At 36.5% G+C, this 27,660-nt stretch overlaps 1 protein-coding gene and 1 non-coding gene across 2 annotated transcripts in view; both read right to left on the minus strand.

Moving 5' to 3' along the window:
• PDE1A (phosphodiesterase 1A) overlaps positions 1–27,660 on the minus strand; it is a 545,834-nt gene that overhangs the window by 356,086 nt on the left and 162,088 nt on the right. The gene's annotated exons all lie outside the window — the stretch shown is intronic.
• On the minus strand, positions 23,983–24,101 carry LOC128646288 (5S ribosomal RNA). The gene has a single exon (XR_008400250.1). It is a non-coding gene; the product is annotated as a 5S ribosomal RNA (ribosomal RNA).

The raw sequence follows: 27,660 nt of genomic DNA on the forward strand, positions 1-27,660 counted from the left end.
TATGTCCCTTTAACATTCTCTTTGAACCCCACATTTTTCATTTTGAGATTCAGATAGATAATTATATTTCAAACAACTTTTCAGTTTACTTCTATTATCTAATTTGCTTAGTTCTCTTGGTATCTTTTGCTGAAAATTATACATAGATAGGCTCAGGAACTGGGAGCTAGGGGCTGATTGGTGGCTGCACATTTATGTCAAAATCCATTGGCTTACCAATGTGTTCAACTAGCTGCCAGTAGGGCTTTGTTGCTGTATTGTTGCTATATAGTCATCCAACATCCCAATTTCAACCATGTGATAAAGGCATAAATCTGTAAGAACTCAGATATGGTCAGGAAGGGATATTATGGCATAATACTGTAAGAACTCAGCTGTGTAATCAAGAAGGGGTTAACTCCTCATTCAGATACTGGGTCACTTTGGAATGTAGAAAGATCCCATTACCAGGCCCCATGTGATAAGGATGACCAGCTGGTTTAAGTAAAGAGCTATATAGAGACCCTTTGTGTAGCCATATATGTCCTGCCCCCCCCCCCCCCCGACCACATGGCATGGCTGCATCATATACCTTTAGCATTACAAAAGGACTTTGCATATGAGTGACATCATCATTGTGGGAGGGATGAAAGACTTACAATAAAGCCCATCAACACACACGGTTCGCTCTCTTTTCTTTGGGATCTTGCTCTGAGAACATCACGTGAGTACTGAGACATCCATTACAGCACACCAGATACTCTCATATAGAATTGGCAAATGTATTAGTGTAATATTGATGTTTAGTTCAGTGCTGTGTATTTATAAGTGATCTGCATATGTGCAATTATATTTAGTCTGCATATTGTAATAATGTTTATTTAGCCTCATTGTAATACAAGTGTTGTATTGCTGAAGTAAGACTTGTGTCCTTACAAGTAGTTTAATTAAGCTAGTAATTGTGTGTTAATATTTTTTATAGTGGGTATAATAATTCATAAGGGATTATTAAGAATAATATTAGCATATCACTAAAGGGTATAGCAAACAGACACTAAGAAATATAGAGTCTTATAGTTACCAGTCATTTATTTCATTGGCGAGCCCCAGCGATAATTTTCTTACCAACTACACTTGTACAAGTGTGATTTTTGGACGAAAATTGAACATAGTTTTTCTGTTGCTATACTGTTTTTGCTTGAGTGTTTCAGCAATAAGGTCCCTGACCAGGACCAGATCCAAGAGGCATTTAGGTGAATACCTAAGGATCAGTCAAACCGGATGCAGAGAAAATCATATCGCGCAGGACGTGAATCTGATTTGCTGGCAGTCTGAAGACACTTCAAAGTGTGAGTATGGAATTAATTGTTAAATATGCAGAATGTAGCACATTTGAGCCTGTTATTGATGAGAATACTAATATAGTTAAAAGACTGAAAGATTTATGGTTGCAATGTGAGAATGAAAATAAGCTTATTGATAAAAAGAGGTTTTGTTTAACAAAAGAAAAATCTAAATTACAGAATTGTATGAAACTGTTGCTAGCAGTCAAAGATCAAATGAATAGAGCAATCTCTGAACCTTCTCCCCCAATAACCATGGTAACAGAGATCAATTGTAACACATTGGATGACAACTATCCCATGTGCGGTGTAAATGCAGAATACATTAATACTTTAGAAGAAAATTATGACGCGAGAGGCCAACTTATAGCTTCATTGAGACAGGGGCTTGCAAATTTAACCCCTGTTGCTGCATTGAATAAGGAGAATCCATCTGTGTCTGAGGAAGATGGGGCACATGTTGATGGGGGAGGATGCCTATTCCACACAGTTAGGAAAGATTTGATCACACACAAAATTGAGAGAACACACACATTCCCATACTAACCCCACAGATAACTAAGCCAAGAACATTAACTCCAGAACACCAAACAGACACCCAGTTTAAGATCCAGTTGAAGAAATTTAACTCAATCACAAAATTTACTTTTTTCTACCACCTCTCCAGAAACATCATCCCTGGTATAAACTACCATTAAAAACCAAGATATAGATAAAGTAATAAGACAACTGGTAAAGTTAAAACCTCTCTTTCCAGTGTATGATGTTATAGCAGATGTATTTACTAACATGTCACATTTTGAGTCTGCAATAAAACAATACCCCATCTACACACCTTATACCACTAACATGAATCCAAATATGACCATACTGTTATTCATGATAACTCTTTTCTCACTCCAATTTTGTTCCTATCATTACCACCATAAACACACACCTCAAACTGGAAAACACATTATCATACACCATGGCCTGCTCTGTTGCTGTAACTTATCTGCTGAGTGCTGGTGGAGGGTTATTAAAAATAACCCTCCTACCCCCACCTTACAATATTATAAAGTATCACATTCACAATATGGCCAAACAAAAATGATTGCCAAATTCCTTTTCCTTATGTTACTTGCCCTTGCAAATGATGTAGAGTCTAACCCTGGTCCAGCAACAAATCCCATTCCTAGCCTTCCAGCTAAAAAAGGCCTCACCTTTGTGCACTGTAATATTCGGAGCTTACTACTAAAAATCAATGCACTGCAAGCTTGGTGTTCACATTACAAGCCCAAATCAATGTGATCTTGCACGCTGACCGCAGTCCACTCTTTCAAATACTTAGGTATGTTGTTAGACCCCAATCTATCTTTTGGCCTCCACATAGAAAAACTTGCATCTAAACTTTATCCAAAACTAGGTGCCTTGTACAGAAACAAATTCTGCCTCAGCCCTAGAGTAAAGGAAAAGATTGTACAGCAAATGTTGATACCTATCATGGATTATGGGGACATAGTATATGCACCTGCACCACAAACTCATCTTAATAAACTTAATACATTGTATAACTCATTCTGCCGCTTTGTGCTACAATGTAACTACAGGACCCACCATTGTGACATGCTAAAAGAACTAAACTGGCTGTCACTGGAATCTAGACGCACCCTCCATCTTTCCTGTCTTGTGTTTAAGAGCCTTTCTGGGAAGCTCCCACCCTACCTGAGCAGAATGCTCTGCCCTGCTATTCCCACCTCCTATAACCTCCAATCCAATAACAGCACATTATTTAGCTTGCCTCAATACAAAAAGAAAGCAGCTCGATCCTCCTTTTCCTACAGAGCACCACAATTATGGAATGACCTCCCTTACACTTTAAAAACTTCCCCAAGCCTAATATCCTTTAATAGATCCCTCTCTACATATCTCAAAACAGAATGTGCCTGTCATGGTTGATTAAATATTTCCTACCAGTTCTATGTTAAATGTTTGCATATATTGTGTATTATTATTGTTTTTGTATTTTATTGTACACTATTGTATCAATGCAATGTTTTGTGGTCCCAGGACATACTTGAAAACGAGAGAAATCTCAATGTATCCTTCCTGATAAAATATTTTATAAATAAATAAATAAATAATACATGCTTTCTCCTAAAGAAGCATGTATAATGTTAAAGATTTGGCTTCCAGGCAGCATTGCAGCTAGATTACAATCACCAGTTGCAGGCCCAGTTAATTTGAACACAGATTGTTTTAAGGAGGATAAATGGGGTTCAGATGGGGACAGATTAAAAGCAGTTTGTAAACTAGTCACAGGGAGTAGCGATATAGACAGTCACTCTCTTGCAGAAATGCAAGTAGCATTAAATGATGACCCATGGGTATTTGCAGCTAAATTTGAACAATTATATAGATAGACACACAGAATTTCACCAGAACAGACACCTCATGATATGTTGCAAAATTTAATTAAAAAATTCACATATTTGGACCCTAGCATACAAATGATGGCTGAGGAAAAGAATACACTAGAGGTCAGAACATTCTAAAGAAAAGGAACACAGGGCAACACAGAATTGCTGTGGTAACCACTAATGAAGGGAAACAAAAATATTCAGAGGGTCCCTTTAAAGGTACTTGCCATTACTGCAATAAATATGGGCCCAGACGAGTAGATTGCAGATTTTTAAAGAGAATTCAGAAGGAAACTGAGGGAGGGCAGGAAAGATTACACCCCTCTGCACCTCCAAAAGAAAGCTATGCCCAGAATTGGGTAGGGAAAAATAACAAGATTAAGCCCCCAGATAAAACAGGACAGGAATACACCCTAAAGCTTAGGCCTGGTACTAATCTGCATGGCCCAGCGCATGAGGCTTTGAGAGTGATGACTGTGGGGGGGAGGGGAACTGGGATATCATGAAAAGAATTATGAAAATAATTCTCCTCTGATATCATGCTCTGATTGACTACCTTAGGCCCTGGATGACATGGTTCCTATATGTAACACCTTTAGGGATCATTCTGGACGTCCCTGTGTCTATGGTGTAATTGAGGGCCATTGCACAAAACTCCTTATAGACACATGAGCTTCAGTAACTATGACAGACTTACCATTAAGTCCCCCACAAGGGACAAGACAGACATTTCTTGTGGGACTTGGGGGATCCCAGTCCCAAGCATCCCTTATCCCAAATGTGACTATGACACTAGGCAATCAGTGGACTAAGGAAATTCCCATTTGGCAGAGCAAAAACACAGAGGGTGCTGATATAATGAGATCAGAAGGGATGATAGTGGATCTGTGTAACAATGTTTTGTGGAGGGATACTAGAGAGAGAAAGCCTGTTATATTAGATGACTCTTACATCAATCATATAGCATCCATTGCATCAATTCCTTCAGAAAGGGTGTGGCCGGATACTGAAAGTCACCCTGATTTGAAGAGATTGGTCATGGATTTCCCTGACATATGGGCTCAACATAAGAATGATTGTGGCATATTAAAAGGCATTCAAATCAATATTGTAGGCCCTGACCCCCCTCCACAAAGACAGTATCGTTTTCCAGCAGAAGCTATTGAACCTGTGAGGCAAATTATTAGTCATCTTGAAAGCCAAGGGATAATTAGAAAATGTTCCTCCTCTAATAATTCTCCTTTGTGGCCAGTAAAGAAAGCAAATAATACTTGGAGGTTAACTGCTGAATTTCGTATGGTGAATAAAGTTACCCCACCTGTGACAAATCTAATTGCTTATACTCCTGAAGTTGTATCCAAACTGAGTGCCACATGTTAGTGGTATTCCGTTCTGGATATAAGTAATGGTGTTTGGAGTGTCAGACTAGCCCCAGAGTGCCAATATAAGTTTGCTTTTTGCTTTTCTAACACCCAGTATTGCTTCAATTCGCTTCCTCAGAGATTCCATAGCCCGCAAACATACTTTCACCAAGCATTAGCAGAGGTATTAAAACATTCTCAGTCCCAGAAAGTATCATACAGCATGTAGATGATATTTTGTTACAAACAGAGACAGTAGAGGAAAATTTGGAGTGGCTGAATGAACTGTTTGACTTGATTGCTGAATCTGGCCTCAAGTTAAACACTTCAAAAGTACAATTAATGAGACAAAAGGTGACATTTTTTGGGAGTATCAATCCAAAGGGGTACAAGATGCCCTACTAGAGAATGAGTTACAGCCATACTTCAGGTGCCCTAGGCAGTCCTTAAGACAATTCTTAGGCTTGGTAATTTTTTCTCGTGATTTCATTGAAGGGTTTGCTGAAAAAGCAAAACCTCTCTATGATCTTTTGAAAGGGGAGGATGTTGGGAAAATTCCTTGGAGTGCAGAACATGAGGAAGTATTTAAAGTGTTAAAGGAAGATTTAGCAAAGGGAAGCCCCTTTTGCTTTACAAACATACACATCTGACACTTCTATTTCCACAGTCCTACTGCAGGAGAAGGCTGAAAAATGGAGGCCCTTTGGCTATTTTTCCAGGCTTCTTACTCCAGTAGAGAAAGGTTATAACTCATGTATTAATGCTTTGTTAGGGGTGCATTGGTCAGTTCAGGGCTACTGAGCATATAGTGGGATTTGGGAAGCTCATCCTCCAAACACCACGCACCCCTATAAAACTGTTGTTGAAAAAATCATTAAGTGGGGTTTCAACACAAAGAGTGACTAGGTGGTTAATAGATTTGCAACATTGTGACATCACTATACAACACAATGCAAAATACACATTACCCCAACTAATGCACACTCAGGGTGAACCCCATGACTGCACAGAGACATTCACACACAAGGAATCACCTCATAAATTGTTCAGGGACAAAACTTCTCCCCAAGATTTACACATTTATGTAGATGGTTCAAGATTTTGTCAGGATGGTCAATTTATGTCAGGGTTTTTTTCCCTGTTGTGTTTGCCATGTGCTGCTGGCAGCCATTTTACTCACCTCACTTCCTGACTATGGTGCATTGTGGGGGATGCTGCTCATTTCCTGCACTTCGTTTTATGGCCAGACTGGTGTGCAACATCTATGTGAGACAGGATGCAGTCTCAGAATTGTGATGTCATCACTTATTATTTAAAGGGCCTCTGTTCAGTATGCTTTGCCTTTGCGTTGTCTCAGACCTATTTTTGAGAGTTCCTGTGTATTACCTGGCTGCCTGATGTCCTTACTGGTTCCTGATCCCTGGCTTGTTCCTGACTCTGCTGTTTTCCTTGTTCCTGATTCCGGCTCGTCTGAGTATTCGATTTGGCTCCTGACTCGGCCCGTCTGACTACCAGCTCTGGTTTTGACTCCTGGCTTGTTATTTGACTTGTGGACTTTTTATTATTTTTTGCTATTAATAAAGGTGTGATTATTTTTGCACTTCTCGTCTCAGTCTGATTCCTGGCACCCTGACAATTTAATACTGGTTTTGCTATTTGGGTCCCCTCTCAACAATTAGCTCTTAAATGTATGCTACCACGATCATTCTCAGCACAGAGAGCAGCATTAGAAACCATTTCTATGGCTTGCCATAGGTTTGACACACAAGACATTTGTATATACAGTGACAGTGCCTATGTGACCAGATCACTGACAGAGTACTTACCAATTTGGAATCTAAGGGGAATGGTAGACTCAGCAGGCAAACCATTGTCACATGTTCAAGCCCTTAAGAAATTGGTAGATTGGGGAACACAGCATCCATTGCAGTCAGCTATTGTTAAAGTTAAGGCACACACACATTTCACAAATGAACATTCAAAAGGGACATGTTAGCATTCACATGTGGACATGTTAGCCAAACAGGCAGCTTTAGATGGGGAACCATGGCAATCAAATGAGAATGAGGATAGAGCATGTTGCATCTAAAGATACAATGGCACATATAGCAAAGATTACAATAGTAGATTCAGAGGTACCTGATTTGAAAACAGAACAAGCTAAAGATCCTAACCTTTTCCCTCTGGCTTTTTTTTTTTTTTTGGTTCAGACCTCTGGAAAGCACTTTTTATTGTGGACTTTTTATTATTTTTTGCTATTAATAAAGGTGTGATTATTTTTGCACTTCTCGTCTCAGTCTGATTCCTGGCACCCTGACAATTTAATACTGGTTTTGCTATTTGGGTCCCCTCTCAACAATTAGCTCTTAAATTTATGCTACCACGATCATTTTCAGCACAGAGAGCAGAATTAGAAACCATTTCTATGGCTTGCCATAGGTTTGACACACAAGACATTTGTATATACAGTGACAGTGCCTATGTGACAAGATCACTGACAGAGTACTTACCAATTTGGAATCTAAGGGGAATGGTAGACTCAGCAGGCAAACCATTGTCACATGTTCAAGCACTTAAGAAATTGGTAGATTGGGGAACACAGCATCCATTGCAGTCAGCTATTGATAAAGTTAAGGCACACACACATTTCACAAATGAACATTCACAAGGGAATGCACATGTGGACATGTTAGCCAAACAGGCAGCTTTAGATGGGGAACCATGGCAATCAGATGAGAATGAGGATAGAGCATGTTGCATCTAAAGATACAATGGCACATATAGCAAAGATTACAATAGTAGATTCAGAGATACCTGATTTGAAAACAGAACAAGCTAAAGACCCTAACCTTTTCTCTCTGTTACAGGAACAGCAAACACTCCCAAATGGTTATTCAATTTGTAATGGGTTAATATGTTACTCGAATCCCACTGATCCACAGGCTAAATTGTTTTTTGTGGTCCCAAGTCATTTGCAGGGACCTATAACACAGCAAAGTGCATTAGAGTAACATTTACGGCAAAAATTTAATTGGCCAGATTTAGCAGAAACCTGTTTAAATTGTGTACTAGAGTGTTTAATTTGTGCTCAAATCAATCCATGTCCTAAAGGTCAGAGATCCATTCTCCAGAGAATATCAGTAGCATATGGCCCCTGGAAAGCTATCCAAATTGATTTTATAGGCCCACTTCCACTATCAAAGGGGGGTCTCAGGTATGCCATAGTAATTGTAGATATTTTTTTAAAAATGGGTTGAGGCTATTCCACTTCGTTGTGATACTGCATAGCCTACTGCCAGAGCATGTTGGGAACATGTTTTCTCAAGATGGGGGTTTCCAACACTCATTGAATCAGACAGGGGTACACATTTTACAGGTTAGGTAATGCAAAATCTCTGTGCCCTACTGGAAATACAGATAAGATTTCATATACCATATCATCCACAATCCTCTGGTATAGTTGAGCGCATGAATCGCACATTAAAAACAAAATTGTCCAAAATGCTTTTCCAGTATGGTAAATCATGGGTCACACATCTTCCAGAAGTTCTAATGGCTATTAGAGCTACACCATCAAATGCTACCAAGTGTTCTCCCTATATGCTCATGACAGGAAGAAAGATGGCATTAGGCCACCCAGGTGAACCACAATTGTCTACCCCATTGAGAGAATCTGTGTCTAGAGATCAATATCTCTCCCAAATTCAGGAGCAGTTGAGCTCACTACAACTTTTTGCTGCCTCTAATATCCCCCCTTCTGTTTGAGAAGGGGGGATTGATCATGATTAAAAATGTTGCCAAAAATTCTCCCTGGGATGCAAATTGGGATGGACCTTATAAAATTTTGGACAAATTGGGTAATACTGTGATTAAAATAGAAAGATCAACCCCTGGGAAAACCAAAAGGCAGCCTGGTTACAAATCGGTCCATGTTGACCAATGTAAATCGTATAGAGGGACAGTTGTCCTAGATGTAGATATTTCTGCTAAGAACTGATATTCTATTAATCTTTTTGACAGATTTTATTATGTGGAACCTGAGAGGAGTGATCGTCACCAAACTATTTGTATTTGTGTGGGTGTTATTGCAAAAACTTCCAATCTGTGACTATAACTTTCAAACACCAACCTCACAAGGAGTCGTAGATGGAGCTCAAGCAAAATCATCAGAGGATGGACAAGCTTCTGGAGTTCTCAAGACCTTAACAAAGATTGTTTGGGAAAATTGACATTTAATGCGTGTGGGAGGATTGAAATATTTGTTGAAAAACATCAAGACAATTTAACTGGTTTTTGGAGGGTCAATAAGTAATAATGTTGAATGGGAATGTAAGTGGATGGCTTGGGGAAAATGGACTGTAGGTCTGGTGGGAGAAGGTATTTCTGTGTCTACAACATTTGCAAATCCTATTCACACTATAAATGGTGATAACTATAATATAACCAAGGTCTCAGTCTGATTCCTGGCACCCTGACAATTTAATACTGGTTTTGCTATTTGGGTCCCCTCTCAACAATTAGCTCTTAAATTTATGCTACCACGATCATTTTCAGCACAGAGAGCAGAATTAGAAACCATTTCTATGGCTTGCCATAGGTTTGACACACAAGACATTTGTATATACAGTGACAGTGCCTATGTGACAAGATCACTGACAGAGTACTTACCAATTTGGAATCTAAGGGGAATGGTAGACTCAGCAGGCAAACCATTGTCACATGTTCAAGCACTTAAGAAATTGGTAGATTGGGGAACACAGCATCCATTGCAGTCAGCTATTGATAAAGTTAAGGCACACACACATTTCACAAATGAACATTCACAAGGGAATGCACATGTGGACATGTTAGCCAAACAGGCAGCTTTAGATGGGGAACTATGGCAATCAGATGAGAATGAGGATAGAGCATGTTGCATCTAAAGATACAATGGCACATATAGCAAAGATTACAATAGTAGATTCAGAGATACCTGATTTGAAAACAGAACAAGCTAAAGACCCTAACCTTTTCTCTCTGTTACAGGAACAGCAAACACTCCCAAATGGTTATTCAATTTGTAATGGGTTAATATGTTACTCGAATCCCACTGATCCACAGGCTAAATTGTTTTTTGTGGTCCCAAGTCATTTGCAGGGACCTATAACACAGCAAAGTGCATTAGAGTAACATTTACGGCAAAAATTTAATTGGCCAGATTTAGCAGAAACCTGTTTAAATTGTGTACTAGAGTGTTTAATTTGTGCTCAAATCAATCCATGTCCTAAAGGTCAGAGATCCATTCTCCAGAGAATATCAGTAGCATATGGCCCCTGGAAAGCTATCCAAATTGATTTTATAGGCCCACTTCCACTATCAAAGGGGGGTCTCAGGTATGCCATAGTAATTGTAGATATTTTTTTAAAAATGGGTTGAGGCTATTCCACTTCGTTGTGATACTGCATAGCCTACTGCCAGAGCATGTTGGGAACATGTTTTCTCAAGATGGGGGTTTCCAACACTCATTGAATCAGACAGGGGTACACATTTTACAGGTTAGGTAATGCAAAATCTCTGTGCCCTACTGGAAATACAGATAAGATTTCATATACCATATCATCCACAATCCTCTGGTATAGTTGAGCGCATGAATCGCACATTAAAAACAAAATTGTCCAAAATGCTTTTCCAGTATGGTAAATCATGGGTCACACATCTTCCAGAAGTTCTAATGGCTATTAGAGCTACACCATCAAATGCTACCAAGTGTTCTCCCTATATGCTCATGACAGGAAGAAAGATGGCATTAGGCCACCCAGGTGAACCACAATTGTCTACCCCATTGAGAGAATCTGTGTCTAGAGATCAATATCTCTCCCAAATTCAGGAGCAGTTGAGCTCACTACAACTTTTTGCTGCCTCTAATATCCCCCCTTCTGTTTGAGAAGGGGGGATTGATCATGATTAAAAATGTTGCCAAAAATTCTCCCTGGGATGCAAATTGGGATGGACCTTATAAAATTTTGGACAAATTGGGTAATACTGTGATTAAAATAGAAAGATCAACCCCTGGGAAAACCAAAAGGCAGCCTGGTTACAAATCGGTCCATGTTGACCAATGTAAATCGTATAGAGGGACAGTTGTCCTAGATGTAGATATTTCTGCTAAGAACTGATATTCTATTAATCTTTTTGACAGATTTTATTATGTGGAACCTGAGAGGAGTGATCGTCACCAAACTATTTGTATTTGTGTGGGTGTTATTGCAAAAACTTCCAATCTGTGACTATAACTTTCAAACACCAACCTCACAAGGAGTCGTAGATGGAGCTCAAGCAAAATCATCAGAGGATGGACAAGCTTCTGGAGTTCTCAAGACCTTAACAAAGATTGTTTGGGAAAATTGACATTTAATGCGTGTGGGAGGATTGAAATATTTGTTGAAAAACATCAAGACAATTTAACTGGTTTTTGGAGGGTCAATAAGTAATAATGTTGAATGGGAATGTAAGTGGATGGCTTGGGGAAAATGGACTGTAGGTCTGGTGGGAGAAGGTATTTCTGTGTCTACAACATTTGCAAATCCTATTCACACTATAAATGGTGATAACTATAATATAACCAAGGTTATATTTGAACAACAAATTGGAGAAGGGATTAATTGGAGAGTTACAGCTTCCAACTTTGGTGGAGGGATTGAAGTATACTTAAAAATAGATCAAAAAAAGGAAACAACTACTTTTGCACCTTTGATCTATTCTACTTTAATCACTACACCAAAGATGAAACATTATGACAATACTCCAATGTGTGAGGGGAAAAGGGTTGTTTCTAGCGGTCCATATGAAATAAGTACAATCAAGTCAACTCCAGTATTGAGGGATGCCACATTCCAATTTATCACGTGGAGGATTAAAATAATAGATATTTTTTTTTAGTTTCCACACATTACCAAAATTGTTCCAGAATTACTGCCACTATGGAAAAGGCATTAGTTAAGTGGGCAGAAGGTACTAGGAGAAGGACTAGGAGGGATATTGTGGATACAGTTTTGGGAGGTGTGGGAACAGGGTTAGGGGTGGTAAATTCCATTGACATATCCAGCTTAACAACAACCTTACAGTCTCAGGGGATGTTAAATGCAAAAGGGATTCATACACAACAAATTATAAACACCCTGGTAGAGACACTGACACAGACAGTCATTCAGGTTCAGGGTCCTGCCATTCAACATACAGAGCAAATACTGATAGGAGTAATTAGTAGATTAAGGGAAGTATCCTGGGATTTTGTGTGTATTTCCATGCAAACAGAATTATCAACTGACTTTAAATTAATAGCACATGCTATGGAAAATAACCATACACCTTTGGTAGGGTGGGAGCAGTCTGTTCTTAACAGTTTTGCATCAGAACACAACAAATTATGGTTAAACAGTTGGTTAGGTTGCAGGGAAAATATATGCAGGGCTACTTCACTGGTACCCACTAGTGGTACCTATCAGAATGTTTATCATTTGTTTTCACTAGGAACACCTGTCACAGAATCTCATGTTTTACATCATGAGTTAGAGTTCCCAAATTGTATATGGAATGGTTCCCATATGGAATAGGTAGATATGTCTGACTGCATAAGGTTTCCTTCTAAAGTTTTATGTCTACCCAACCAGGCAAGAATAATTTTTGATTCCTGTTGGCATAATCACTCATATTGCAATGGTTTTGTGGAGAAAGTTAATCCCCAAGATATGATTTTTCCATTAGGACAAGGAAAGGTGTGTTTTGTTTCTTTGAAGCCTAAATATGAGATGCATGTATGGTTTGACAAGTGTAATTCAAAGGAACAAATCACACCAGGGATTTATTGTATTACTAGGTACCCTGTGCGGATAGCTTCACTAGAGTTTAACTTCACTGTCCCACAGTTACTCGCATATAATGCTACCTTTGGGGCTCCACTCATAACCCCAATATTAGTAGATGATGCACCTTGGCAAAAATGGGTAACCTTATTGAAAAAAGACTATGTTACTGGAACATCTTAAAAATTTTGGGGAACGTGTTCATGTAAATTTCTACCATCAGGAACAAGAACTACAAAGGATTGAACATACTTTTACAGAGATGTCAAGTGCTACCTGGTGGCAGAAATTAGCAAATTACTTTTCGAAACAGTCATCATGAGGTTCTGCATTGGGAAATCTGTTCATACATCCATTTATAATCATATTATTTATTTCTATATTGTATAATTTTTCAAATTTGTATGTGTTGTTATTTAAAATCATTAATTGCACGTGTATATCACTTATATTATGGTATGCGAATGGAAGCATCCTTAGTACACTAATATAGCCATCACACATAGGTGGGGTTAGGAATATTCTAACAGATTCACTCATATAAAACACCCATTGGAATGTAAGGGCACCGGTAACCTCCATTGCCAAAAGGGGGAAATGTAATAAAGGAATAAATCTGTAAGAACTCAGATATGGTCAGGAAGGGATATTATGGCATAATACTGTAAGAACTCAGCTGTGTAATCAAGAAGGGGTTAACTCCTCATTCAGATACTGGGTCACTTTGGAATGTAGAATGATCACATTACCAGGCCCCATGTGATAAGGATGACCAACTGGTTTAAGTAAAGAGCTATATAGAGACCCTTTGTGTAGCCATATATGTCCTGCCCCCCGTCCATATGGCATGGCTGCAATCATATATCAATCAATGCAATCATTGTGGGAGGGATGAAAGACTTACAATAAAGCCCATCAACAACACACGGTTTGCTCTCTTTTCTTTGGGAACATCATGTGAGTACTGAGACATCCATTACAGCACACCAGATACTGTCATATAGAATTGGCAAATGTATTAGTGTAATAATGATGTTTAGTTCAGTGGTGTGTATTTATAAGTGATCTGCATATGTGCAATTATATTTAGTCTGCATATTGTAATAATGTTTATTTAGCCTCATTGTAATACAAGTTTTGTATTGCTGAAGTAAGACTTTGTGAGTTAATGTCCTTACAAGTAGTTTAATTAAGCTAGATATTGTGTGTTAATATTTTATAGTGGGCATAATAATTCATAAGGGATTATTAAGAATAATATTAGCATATCACTAAAGGGTGTAGCAAACAGACACTAAGAAATATAGAGTCTTAGTTATCATTCATTTATTTCAATCCATAACTCCCTTCCACCGTTTGAAAATGATTATAAATAGTGTGATCTGGAGAAGACATAACAGTGTGACAGTGTCCTTTTTCTACCCAGGAAAGGACAACCATGACCAAAGGTTTCTCCTTTAGCAGTTCTGGGGACAAGGATAAACCACCCAAGGTCTGCCCCCGACAGGACCTTAGGTGTGAGCGTTTCCCGGCCGTGTAGGACAAGACTTCAAAAGGTGGCCCTGTAACCCACAATAGAGGCAGAGCCCCTCCTTCCTCCTAAAGGCCCTCTCCGCTGTGGAGAGACCCGTGAATCCCAAATGCATCGGCTCAGCAGTACCTGGTGACTCAGGACCAAGAGGCATGGGAGGAGAGGGAGGCATGGGTGGGAACGAACATGTGGGAGACAACGGAACAGGAGGCTTCCACAAGCGCTCCTTGAAAGAGGGCCTCTCCCTTAGTCTGATGTCAATTAGGATCAAAAAAGACACCAATGCCTCGAGATCTTCTGGTAAAAATCTGGCAGCAACTTCGTGTTTAATCGCATCAGAGAGCCCATGAAAGAAGGCGGCAACAAGGGCTTCATTGTTCCAACCTACCTCTGCAGCAAGCATATGAAAATCAATGGCATACTGAGCAACAGATCTTGTACCTTGCTGAATGGACATGAGTAGTTTGCAGCAGAGGAGGAGCGAGTCAGAACATCAAATACCCTTCGAAAGGAGGCCACAAATTCAGGGTAATTTGAAATCACAGGTTTATTAGTCTCCCACAAGGGATTAGCCCAGGCAAGAGCTGTGTCAGAAAGTAACGAGATGAGAAATCCCACTTTAGCTCTGTCAGAGGGAAACACCTGAGGTAACATCTCAAAGTAAATGCCCACCTGGTTCAAAAACCCTCTGCACTGATTAGGATCGCCTCCATACCGCTGAGGTAGAGGTGCAGAACCGGACATGCTCCTGGTAGGACTAGGTGCAGCAGCGGACATAACTTGTGGGACACTTTGGTCCAAATGTGCAGTGCGAGTCAGCAGGGTTTGCAGGGCTAGTGCAAATTGACCTAAGCGGTGATCCTGTTCATCCATCCTGGAAATTATGGCAGGTAAAGGTGGATTATTAGCACCATCAGGATTCAAGGCCCTTGTGTAATGTCAGGGTGCCAGGAATCAGACTGAGACAAGAAGTGCAAAAATAATCACACCTTTATTAATAGTAAAAAAATAATAAAAAGTCCACAAGTCAAAGAACAAGCCAGGAATCAAAACCAGAACTGGTAGTCAGACGAGCCGAGTCAGGAGCCAAAGCGAATAGTCAGATGAGCCGGAATCAGGAACAAGGAGAACAGCAAAGTCAGGAACAAGCCAGGGATCAGGAACCAGGAGGGACATCAGACAGCCAGGTAATACACAGGAGCTCTCGCAAACAGGACTGAGACAACGCAAGGGCAAAGCATACTGAACAGAGGCCCTTTAAATAATAAGTGATGACATCACAATTCTGAGACTGCATCTGTCTCACACGGATGATGTACACCAGTCTGGCCATAAAAGGAAGTGCAGGAAATGAGCAGCATCACACAGTATGCACCAGAGTCGGCAAGAGAGGTGAGTAAAATGGCTGCCAGCAGCACACGGCAAACAGATCAGGGAAAAAACCCTGACAGTCTAACAGTTTGATTTAACTAGACACTATAAATTATTCAAAGTAGGGCTACTAATTGGTACATAGAGTAAGATTTATAATATGGCTAATACCCTGATTGGCTGCAGGCTCGCTCATTTGAGCCTGTAACTAATATTTATGAAACAGCTGTTTATACGGCTGTTTATAAACTCTCTAGCCAATTTGGAGTTGGAAGATGAAAATTCATTTAAAAGCGGTTAGTGAGAGTAGGGGGGGGCAGACTTGTACAAGCGTTCTCCCATGCAATGTTAAATATGGGGAACAAATGTGCCCAACAATCTGCTATCAATTGCAGACAGGTTTACAACATGTGAATCCTGTCCACTTGCAGATTTATAAATCTTGCCCATAGTCTAGGAAATAAAGTTTACAAGGAAATACTTTGTGACCTTAATACCTATAGCTCAGAGGAGCAAAAAGAGGTGACACAGCTGCATTGCTTTACAAGCCGCACCACTCCCTTAAATTATAACTGGCCTACCCCAAATACTGCAGCCCACGTGGTGTCCTAGTAGGCCATTCTAGCCTTGAGTGCATGATATCCGAATTCATCTGTATTAATCTCTACCTAAAGCAAATTTATAGATCTCAGATGCTTCTTAAACAGATATGAAACCCAAACATTTTCTTTTGTGATTCAGACAGAGTGTACCATTGTTGTAACAAGTTTCTTATTGACTTCTATTATTACATTTTCTTTATTCTCACTGCTGTATGTTTTGTTGAAGAGATACTTAGGTAGGTTTCTGGTGCACTGCATGGCAGGAAACAGTGCTGCCCTCTAGTGCTGTTGCAAATGGATAACAGTCTTGCAAAACTGCTGCCAGACACTTGCATGCTTACGTCTTTCTTTTCAACAAAAGATACCAGGAAAACAAAGAAAAACTGATAATAGAAGTAAATTAGAAAGTTGTTTAAAATTGCATGCTGTGTGTGAATCATGAAAGAGATATTTTGAGTTTCAAGTCCCTTTAATTGCAGAAGAAGAAATCACAATTCTATACTACACCATTTTTATTAAGGATCCTTAGCTTACCATTGTAAAGTCTATTTAAAGTTACGGATTTTGACAAGTCAACTAGTTAAAAACAAGGCAATTCCTTTTAGTTATACAGCATTTTCTCTACTCATATAACCATAATTGCTAGCTTGAAAATAAGTCCTGCTATCAATCTTGCCTTTTATCAATAGCACATTTGTCTTATTTGTAAATCCTTAAAAATATAACACATCTCTGTGAAATGTATTAGTATAATTAAAATGTTTTATTATTTTAACTATGTTTCCATTTTTATATTTCTAAAATTATGACGCAAAAACCGTGTGGTATTTAAGTACACTCTACATAGATATATTTTATTGCCTGTTTTCAGATCGAGTTTTACAAAAAGGTCACAGGAATGAGTAATTTGAGAACACGGAGCCAAAAGTGACACAATCTGTGGAATCAAATAAAACTACTAACACATTCAGATTCCATTCACAGTTAAAATGATTTGCAGCAATGAAAACGTGCTTTAAGCTTTACAGTATAATTTAAAATCTACCCACACCCTTTTAATTTTCAGTGTAAAACACATTTACTCATAAATGGACCTTTTCTAGAATGATTATTTTGATATAATAATGGAAACTGCAACTATAGGAATAAATGAAAATCATAAAAAAATTAATGGAAAATACAGAAGCCCACAAATGATTAGGATAAGTCATGCAGACTATGCACAAAATTCTTTAGCTCAGTAATAGTATTTCAAAGCCAAAGAATAGATCACAGAAATCTGTATGAAATAGACCTGTAGATTTACTTTTAAAATAAATTCCACATTTACAAAATTTGTATTGCATTACAAACATATATAAACTCAAAATAGAAAAAACATTACATATAAAATATGACTTGCTATTATTAGTATTATTGTTGTTATCATTATTATTTAATACCACTTACAGGAATTCATTTCATTTTAACACAAAGTAGTGAAATCATATTTGCTGTGTAACATAAGGTAAATAATTATTATTTAGATCCAAACCTTAACATAAAAAATATTAAAATATTTTACTTTGTTTACAATGCCAAGATATCATAAAGATTTGATAAACCGTTGGACAAAACGATTTGTCAGTTTGTTTACTAACTATTGTGACTGTGCTGAAAGTTTAATTTGTTTGGTAGAAGGAATAATCTTGTGGACATTCGTTTTCGTCAATCGAATGTTGATAAGTATGAAAAACCATTAAAATTCGAATGTTACTTTTCAAATGTTCATAATTGGATTGAATATCCACATTCGACATTTCTAATGTAACATTCGATTTAACAAATACTATTCAGAAGTATAATAGTTCATATGGCAGGGAATTTAGTAAACTAATACATAATAGATACAAATATATCAACTCTAATGTTTTTATTTTGAATATTGCATCATTTGAATATTACAATTAAAGAGCGCATTAGAAATACGTTTAAAAGTATATTGATTAAAAAAATTTTTTTGAATATTACATAATTCAAATCAAATTATTAAAAAAAAATAATAATCGAATATTACATTTAAAAAAAGCATTTAAAAATACTATTACATTAAAACGAATATTAGCATGTTGTACAAACATTCAAAATTCAAAAAGAATGAACAAATGTGTTAAAATTCGTTTCATTTTTCGAATGTTGCAAAACATTTGCCCATCCCTACTGATTTTAATAATCATTTCTTTAAGTAATTAAGTTTTTCATTAATATACAACCACCCTTAAAAATACATCATTTGAAAATATATATTATAAATGCAAGAAAACATCTAAAGTATTTTTCTCTTTTACATGTTCTTGCTACTTTTCTCTTTCATTTTATGAACTAAATATTAATTGGATTTTACAAGCCCTAAAGTCTATTGGAACAATATTACTATATTTAGTTTTATGCATTTTTATTTCCTGCATATAGGGCCTATAGTGGATACAGCACATTACTAGAGTTGATTGATGACTTTTCATGACTAATCTCCAAATGTACAAGATATCATTAAAGGGAAACAAATCTCCAAATGTACAAGATATCATTAAAGGGAAACAAATCTCCAAATGTACAAGATATCATTAAAGGGAAACAAATCTCCAAATGTACAAGATATCATTAAAGGGAAACAAATCTCCAAATGTACAAGATATCATTAAAGGGAAACAAATCTCCAAATGTACAAGATATCATTAAAGGGAAACAAATCTCCAAATGTACAAGATATCATTAAAGGGAAACAAATATCCAAATGTACAAGATATCATTAAAGGGACAAGATATCATTAAAGGGACACAAATCTCCAAGGGAAACAAATCTCCAAATGTACAAGATATCATTAAAGGGACACAAATCTCCAAATGTACAAGATATCATTAAAGGGAAACAAATCTCCAAATATACAAGATATCATTAAAGGGAAACAAATCTCCAAATGTACAAGATATCATTAAAGGGAAACAAATCTCCAAATGTACAAGATATCATTAAAGGGAAATAAATCTCCAAATGTACAAGATATCATTAAATGGAAACAAATCTCCAAATCTACAAGATATAATTAAAGGGACACAAATCTCCAAATGTACAAGATATCATTAAAGGGAAACAAATCTCCAAATATACAAGATATCATTAAAGGGAAACAAATCTCCAAATGTACAAGATATCATTAAAGGGAAACAAATCTCCAAACATACAAGATATCATTAAAGGGAAACAAATCTCCAAATGTACAAGATATCATTAAAGGGACACAAATCTCCAAATGTACAAGATATCATTAAAGGGAAACAAATCTCCAAATATACAAGATATCATTAAAGGGAAACAAATCACCAAATGTACAAGATATCATTAAAGGGAAACAAATCTCCAAATGTACAAGATATCATTAAAGGGAAACAAATCTCCAAATGTACAAGATATCATTAAAGGGACACAAATCTCCAAATTTACAAGATATCATTAAAGGGAAACAAATCTCCAAATGTACAAGATATCATTAAAGAGAAACAAATCTCCAAATGTACAAGATATCATTAAAGGGAAACAAATCTCCAAATGTACAAGATATCATTAAAGGGAAACAAATCTCCAAATGTACAAGATATCATTAAAGGGACACAAATCTCCAAATGTACAAGATATCATTAAAGGGAAACAAATCTCCAAATGTACAAGATATCATTAAAGAGAAACAAATCTCCAAATGTACAAGATATCATTAAAGGGACACAAATCTCCAAATGTACAAGATATCATTAAAGGGACACAAATCTCCAAATGTACAAGATATCATTAAAGGGAAACAAATCTCCAAATGTACAAGATATCATTAAAGGGAAACAAATCTCCAAATGTACAAGATATCATTAAAGGGAAACAAATCTCCAAATGTACAAGATATCATTAAAGGGACACAAATCTCCAAATGTACAAGATATCATTAAAGGGAAACAAATCTCCAAATGTACAAGATATCATTAAAGAGAAACAAATCTCCAAATGTACAAGATATCATTAAAGGGAAACAAATCTCCAAATGTACAAGATATCATTAAAGGGAAACAAATCTCCAAATGTACAAGATATCATTAAAGGGAAACAAATCTCCAAATGTACAAGATATCATTAAAGGGAAACAAATCTCCAAATGTACAAGATATTATTAAAGGGAAACAAATCTCCAAATGTACAAGATATCATTAACCCCTTAGTGACCAGAACTTTTCCATTCCACTTGTTGACCGTTTGGGACCAAGGCTATTTTTACATTTCTGAGGTGTTTGTGTTTAGCTGTAATTTTCCTCTTACTCATTTACTGTACCCACACATATTATATACCGTTTTTCTCGCCATTAAATGGACTTTTTAAAGGTATCATTATTTTCATCATATATTATAATTTACTATAATTTTTTTTATAAAATATGAGGAAAAAATGGAAAAAAAACATTTTTTCAAACTTTGACCCCCAAAATCTGTTGCACATCTACAACCACCAAAAAACACCCATGCTAAATAGTTTCTAAATTTTGTCCTAAGTTTAGAAATACTCAATGTTTACATGTTCTTTGCTTTTTTTGCAAGTTATAGGGCAATAAATACAAGTAGCACTTTGCTATTTCCAAACCACTTTTTTTCAAAATAAGCGCTAGTTACATTGGAACACTGATATCTTTCAGGAATCCCTGAATATCCTTTGACATGTATATATATATTTTTTTTTAGAAGACATCCCAAAGTATTGATCTAAGCCCATTTTGGTTTATTTCATGCCACCATTTCACCGCCAAATGCGATCAAATAAAATAAAATTGTTCACTTTTTCACAAATGTTTTCACAAACTTTAGGTTTCTCTCTGAAATTATTTACAAACAGCTTGTGCAATTATGGGACAAATGGTTTTAAATGGTTCTCTGGGATGCCCTTTGTTCATAAATAGCAGACATATATGGCTTTGACGTAGCTTTTTGGTAATTAGAAGGCCGCTAAATGCCACTGCGCACAACATGTTTATTATGCGCAGCAGTGAAGGGGTTAATTAGGGAGCATGTAGGGAGCTTATAGGGTTAATTTTAGCTTTAGTTTAGTGTAGTAGACAACCCCAAGAATTGATCTAGGCCCATTTTGGTATATTTCATGCCACCATTTTACCGCCAAATGCGATCAAATTAAAAAAAAACTTAAAATTATTCACAATTTTAGGTTCTCACTGAAATTATTTACAAACAGCTTGTGCAATTATGGCACAAATGGTTGTAAATGCTTCTCTGGGATCCCCTTTGTTCAGAAATAGCAGACATATATGGCTTTGGCGGTGCTTTTTGGTAATTAGAAGGCCGCTAAATGCCACTGCGCACCACATGTTTATTATGCGCAGCAGTGAAGGGGTTAATTAGGGAGCATGTAGGGAGCTTGTAGGGTTAATTTTAGCTTTAGTGTAGAGATCAGCGTCCCACCTGACACATCCCACCCCCTGATCGCTCCCAAACAGCTCCCTTCCCTCCCCCACCCCACAATTGTTCCCGCCATCTTAACTACTGGCAGAAAGTCTGCCAGTACTAAAATAAAAGTTTTTTGGAGGGTTAGGTTTTTTAAAAAAAAAATAATAATAATTAATCTGCTGTGAAGGACCCCCCCCCTTAGCCCCCAAACTCCCTAATCCCCCCCAAACAGCTCTTTAACCCCCCCCTGCCTTATTGTGCGCCATATTGGGTACTGGCAGCTGTCTGCCAGTACCCAGTTTGCAATAACAATGTATTTTTTTTTTAATTTTTATTATTTTATTAAATATTTTTCTTTATTTCTGTAGTGTAGCTGCCCCCCCTCAACATCCAACCCCCCACCCTCTCCCAGATCACTTAATTTTAAAATACCACCCTCCCCAGTCCTCTCTCCCACCCTCAGATCTACAGCATATTTTTGCTGTTTGCACAGATATCACGTGCACCCGCCCGTGCACGCGTGCGCACCAGCACAAGATCCCTCCTCCACCAATGACTCTAATAAGGTATACCAAAGCGCCAACTATACGAAGGCTGGGTCTGGACCTAATGCAATATTATCAAATGATTACAATAAACAATTTATTGAGTACACAAATAATTTAAAAACATGGATCCATGTATAAACAATCAAATTTGTACAACAATAATAGCTAAATGAATAGTTAAAACAAATAGTTATGTAACAGATATAGCATTTAAAATTGTGCAAACATTGCTCTTAAAAATATTCCTAAAAAATTCCAAATTTAGTATAAGGCTCACAACAGAAATTCAACTTTGTGTTTACCACATACACATACACAAATTTATACAGCAATAATAGCTAAATGAATAGTTAAAACAGATAGTTAAATAGCAGATATGGCATTTAAAATTGTGCAAACATTGCTCTTAAAAAATATTCCTAAAAAATTCCAAATTAAGTATAAGGCTCACAACAAAAATTCAACTTTGTGTTTACCAAATACACATAATAGGTGAAATATATTAGTCAGTTATATAATATTATCTAACCAATAATGTTCTCGATTCTATGCAATGCTCCTAAATATTGCCAATAGTGACTAATGTGTAAGGCTCTGAGTAAGACCTTTAACTGTGTTTTTAACACATATGCATTGTCAAGTAAAAAATATTGTTACAGCAATAAGCCAATGTAAAAAATGTGTATCAAAAAAGTTGTGTGCAAAAATTAGTGTACAAAAATTATTAATGGTCAAAAAATAGGTTGATCTTCAAAAAACATGAATTAAGAACAAAGATTGTGAAAAATGAAAAACCAAAAATGTACAAAAACATTGTGGTGTGTTCAAATAGTAACTTATATAAATGTAAATAATAGTCCAAAAAATAGTCCAACAGTGAAAACTTAATAGAAAAAATAATCCATCAATAAATTATAATAAGTAGTGTGAAAAAACAATAATCCTTAAAGTGTTGTGAATCCTAACAGCAATAGTTATGGTGATTTTCCAAGAGTTTTATACCGAATAGCAGTGTCAGTACTTGCTAGCCGTTTTCCAACCCAAAATTCTATCTTCTTGGCAAATATTTTGTTATAATCCCTGGATGATCCTTCTGTAAAAGAAAGATATGATGGTGTAGATTGATTTTAGATCAATAGAAAATGAAATTGTGCTTACCAGTCTACGCGTTTTGGTCACAAAGAGACCTTTATCAAGACTGGTTTTATGGTGTTAGTAGTGGTCTTTTTATACCAGACTGATTGCTGGCCATAAAATTGTGGAACAGAAGTGTTTGTTAAGCACTTCCTGTTTTACTGACCTTAAATGTGTGTTTAAAATATATAGTTTATAGTTTAAAAATCTGTGATTAAAAAATACATTATAATACATTTAGATGGTATCCTTATTTTGTCAAGCTCCGTCTGCATCTGATCACTTTTATTCAGAGAAAATACAAAAATTCCTGTTAGAATACAGTGTTCCAAATTTGGAAAAATATATATACAAACCCAGCCTTTTTAGTTATGACTTCATACCTATTATTTAAAAAAAATTCCTACCGCACCTGGTGTTCCCAGGAGGTCTCCCATCCAGGTACTGACCAGGCCTGGCCCTGCTTAACTTCCAAGTTCAGATGGGATCGGGTGCATTCAAGGCAGTGTGGCTGTAGACATTTTCATATTAGCCCTATTTCTCATCATGATCTGATAATTTCTATTGGGTATAATCTCAGTAGGGGCTTGTTTTCTATTGGATGGGGCAGGGCTGTGTATAATAGGCTCAATTTCATTGGATAGTAGTCGGAATGTTGTTAAAACATTCCCTTATCTGTCATAATAAAGCCATTTTAGCGTATATGTTAAGGTGTCATTTTTAGATGTCATTTCTAGATGCCAATTTTTAGATATGCTTGCTAATCTAAGAGAATAAAAAGCGGAAACAAGACATATTCTATATAAAGGACGGACTTGCTAGTTTCATCTTTTACTTATTACACAATCTATGCTGATTATATATCCCTTACAATATTCCTAATGCTGTTATATTGTTGTCTTCTATATACTGGATTTTGTTATAGTGCTATGTCTATGCTGAGGTGTGAATTATTATCCAGAATAAAGAGAATTTCTGCCGGCTTCGTTGAGGACATCTTGCTGCTTGGATGAAGACTTCTCCCGGTAAGTGAATCTTCAGGAGTTAGTGTTAAGATTTTTTAAGGGTGTATTGGGTGGGTTTAATTTTTAGGTTAGGGCTTTGGGCAGCAATAGAGCTAAATGCCCTTTTAAGGACAATGCCCATCCAAATGCCCTTTTCAGGGCAATGGGGAGCTTAGGTTTTTTAGTTAGTCTTTTATTTGGGGGGTTGGTTGTGTGGGTGGTGGGGTTTACTGTTGGGGGGGTTGTTTGTATTTTCTTTTACAGGTAAAAGAGCTGATTTCTTTGGGACGATGCCCCACAAAAGGCCCTTTAAGGGCTATTGGTAGTTTAGTTTAGGCTATGTTTTTTTTTTTATTTTGGGGGGGCTTTTTAATTTGATAGGGCTATTAGATTAGGTATAATTAGTTTAAAGATCTTGTAATTTGTTTTTTATTTTCTGTAATTTAGTGGGGTTTTTTGTGATTTAGCTAATTAAATTTAATTTATTTAATGTAGGGAATTTATTTAATTGTAGTGTAGGGTTAGGTGTTACTGTAACTTAGGTTAGCTTTTATTTTACAGGTAAATTTGTATTTAGTTTAGCTAGGGAGTTATTAAATAGTTAATAACTATTTAGTAACTATTCTACCTAGTTAAAATAAATAAAAACTTGCCTGTAAAATAAAAATAAACCCTAAGATAGCTACAATGTAACTATTAGTTATATTGTAGCTAGCTTAGGGTTTATTTTACAGTTAAATATTTAGTTTTAAATAGGAATAATTTAGTTAATGATAGGAATTTTATTTAGATTTATTTAAATTATATTTAAGTTAGGGGGTGTTAGGGTTAGACTTAGGTTTAGGGGTTAATAAATTTAGAATAGTGGTGGCGACGTTGGGGGGGGCAGATTAGGGGTTAATAAATGTAGGTAGGTTGCGGCGACATTGGGGGAGGGAGATTAGGGGTTAATAAATATAATGTAGCTATTGGCGATGTTGGGGCAGCATATTAGGGGTTAATAAGTATAATGTCGGAGGCGGCGATGTTAGGGGCGGCAGATTAGGGTTTAATAATATTTAACTAGTGTTTGCAAGGTGGGAGTGCAGCAGTTTAGAGGTTAATATGTTTATTATAGTGGCGGCGATAGGGGTTAATAAGTAGTTTATGGGTGTTAGTGTACTTTTTCGCACTTTAGTTATTTGTTTTATGCTACAGCTTTGTAGTGTAAAACTCATAACTACTGTCTTTAAAATGCATTAGGAATCTTGTCGGTAGAGGCTGTGCCGCTCACTTTTTGGCCTCCCAGGACAAACTCGTAATACCAGCGCTATGGAAGTCCCATAGAAAAAAGGCTTTACAAACTTTACGTAAGTAGGTTTGCGATAAGGCCAAAAAAGTGTGCTGTACACCTATACCTGCAAGACTCGTAATAGCAGCGGGCGTGAAAAAGCGGCGTTATAACCTGTTAACGCTGCTTTTTTACCTTACTGCAAAACTCGCAATGTAGGCGTTAGTTTGTCAATTCTTCAGCCTCTTGCTTTGACTTCTTTTTAATATGCACTTTGACTGTAATATCACATTATTAGAAGGTGATATAGCCGTAATAGTATACACGGCGGGTTGCTAAACCCCAAAACGTCACTTGGATTAAAATGTATTTTGATGTATGGGCGAGTAGAGCACTGGAAATATAGGGATCCCAAACACCCTATAAATATAAGATCCTTCGGTCTTATGAGATAGATAATCTTTCGGTTTTATGAGATAGATAATCTAGGATGGGGGGTATATAGGGGTGTTGTTACCAACTGAAGGGATCGTTATCAGCTGTATAACTGTGGATTTTTCAAATAAATAAACCAAATCACCTATATTGGGATATATGTGGCAGTGATAGATATAATTAAGAAATATATATTATAAAGTTATGTGTAACACATTTACTTTATTCCCTTAATAATTTAACAAAGTGAAAATATTCTATCAATTTAATGTGCCAGGTGGAAATGTGATGCTAAATATTCCTGGTATTTGATACAATTTATTTATATGCAAATTGCCTACATGAAAGAGTATGTATACTTAGTGTGAATAAGCTATTGTAGTGAACCGTGTTAAATGGTGATCCTGAATTTCTAAACCTAATAAAGTGCTTTTGCTGAAAAAATGAGTGTGTATGTTAACGCTGTATGAATAGAGTTTAATTAGTGAGATTCCCCATATGTCCTTACATTAAAGTGCTAAGTGCAAATATCATGGTGAAAAATAGCTATCTAAACCTAATGCGACCTAAAATTTACAACATGTGAAATTCTGAAATACATAAACCAATTTTCTTAAGTAGTAATAAATTCCAATTTATTAATCTTAGTGCTAGAGGACAATTCAAGAAAAAACAATTAAAATTTTGTATAAAATGGAACATTCACACATCACTCATATAGCTAAAAGAAACCTGTGGGACGTCTCGCAAAGTATTGTTTCATCACAAACCAGTCCTATTTGATGAGAGAAACTGTAATATATCCAAAGAAAAATAAGAGACATACCTGTAATTTAGAGATTTACGATCTATCTTAACACAGAACCGCAGTGCAGATAAACGCCAAATTTGAAAGGTTCACAGTTGGCATAATTGTCCCTATAATCAAAGTTGAATTACTCACTTTAAACTTTCAAGTAATATCGCAATATATATTGGTCGTATATATTACATTTAGAGCTTCTATTATTAACCCCTATATCAAGATATATATCATCTATTGTTTTTAATACTTTGGGTGACGTCCCACAAGTTTCTTTTAGCTATATGAGTGATGTGTGAATGTTCCATTTTATACAAATTTTTAATTGTTTTTTCCTTGAATTGTCCTCTAGCACTAAGATTAATAAATTGGAATTTATTACTACTTAAGAAAATTGGTTTATGTATTTCAGAATTTCACATGTTGTAAATTTTAGGTCGCATTAGGTTTAGATAGCTATTTTTCACCATGATATTTGCACTTAGCACTTTAATGTAAGGACATATGGGGAATCTCATTAATTAAACTCTATTCATACAGCATTAACATACACACTCATTTTTTCAG

This window comes from Bombina bombina, chromosome 1, assembly GCF_027579735.1.
Source record: "Bombina bombina isolate aBomBom1 chromosome 1, aBomBom1.pri, whole genome shotgun sequence".
NCBI classification, from domain to species: Eukaryota; Metazoa; Chordata; class Amphibia; order Anura; family Bombinatoridae; genus Bombina; species Bombina bombina.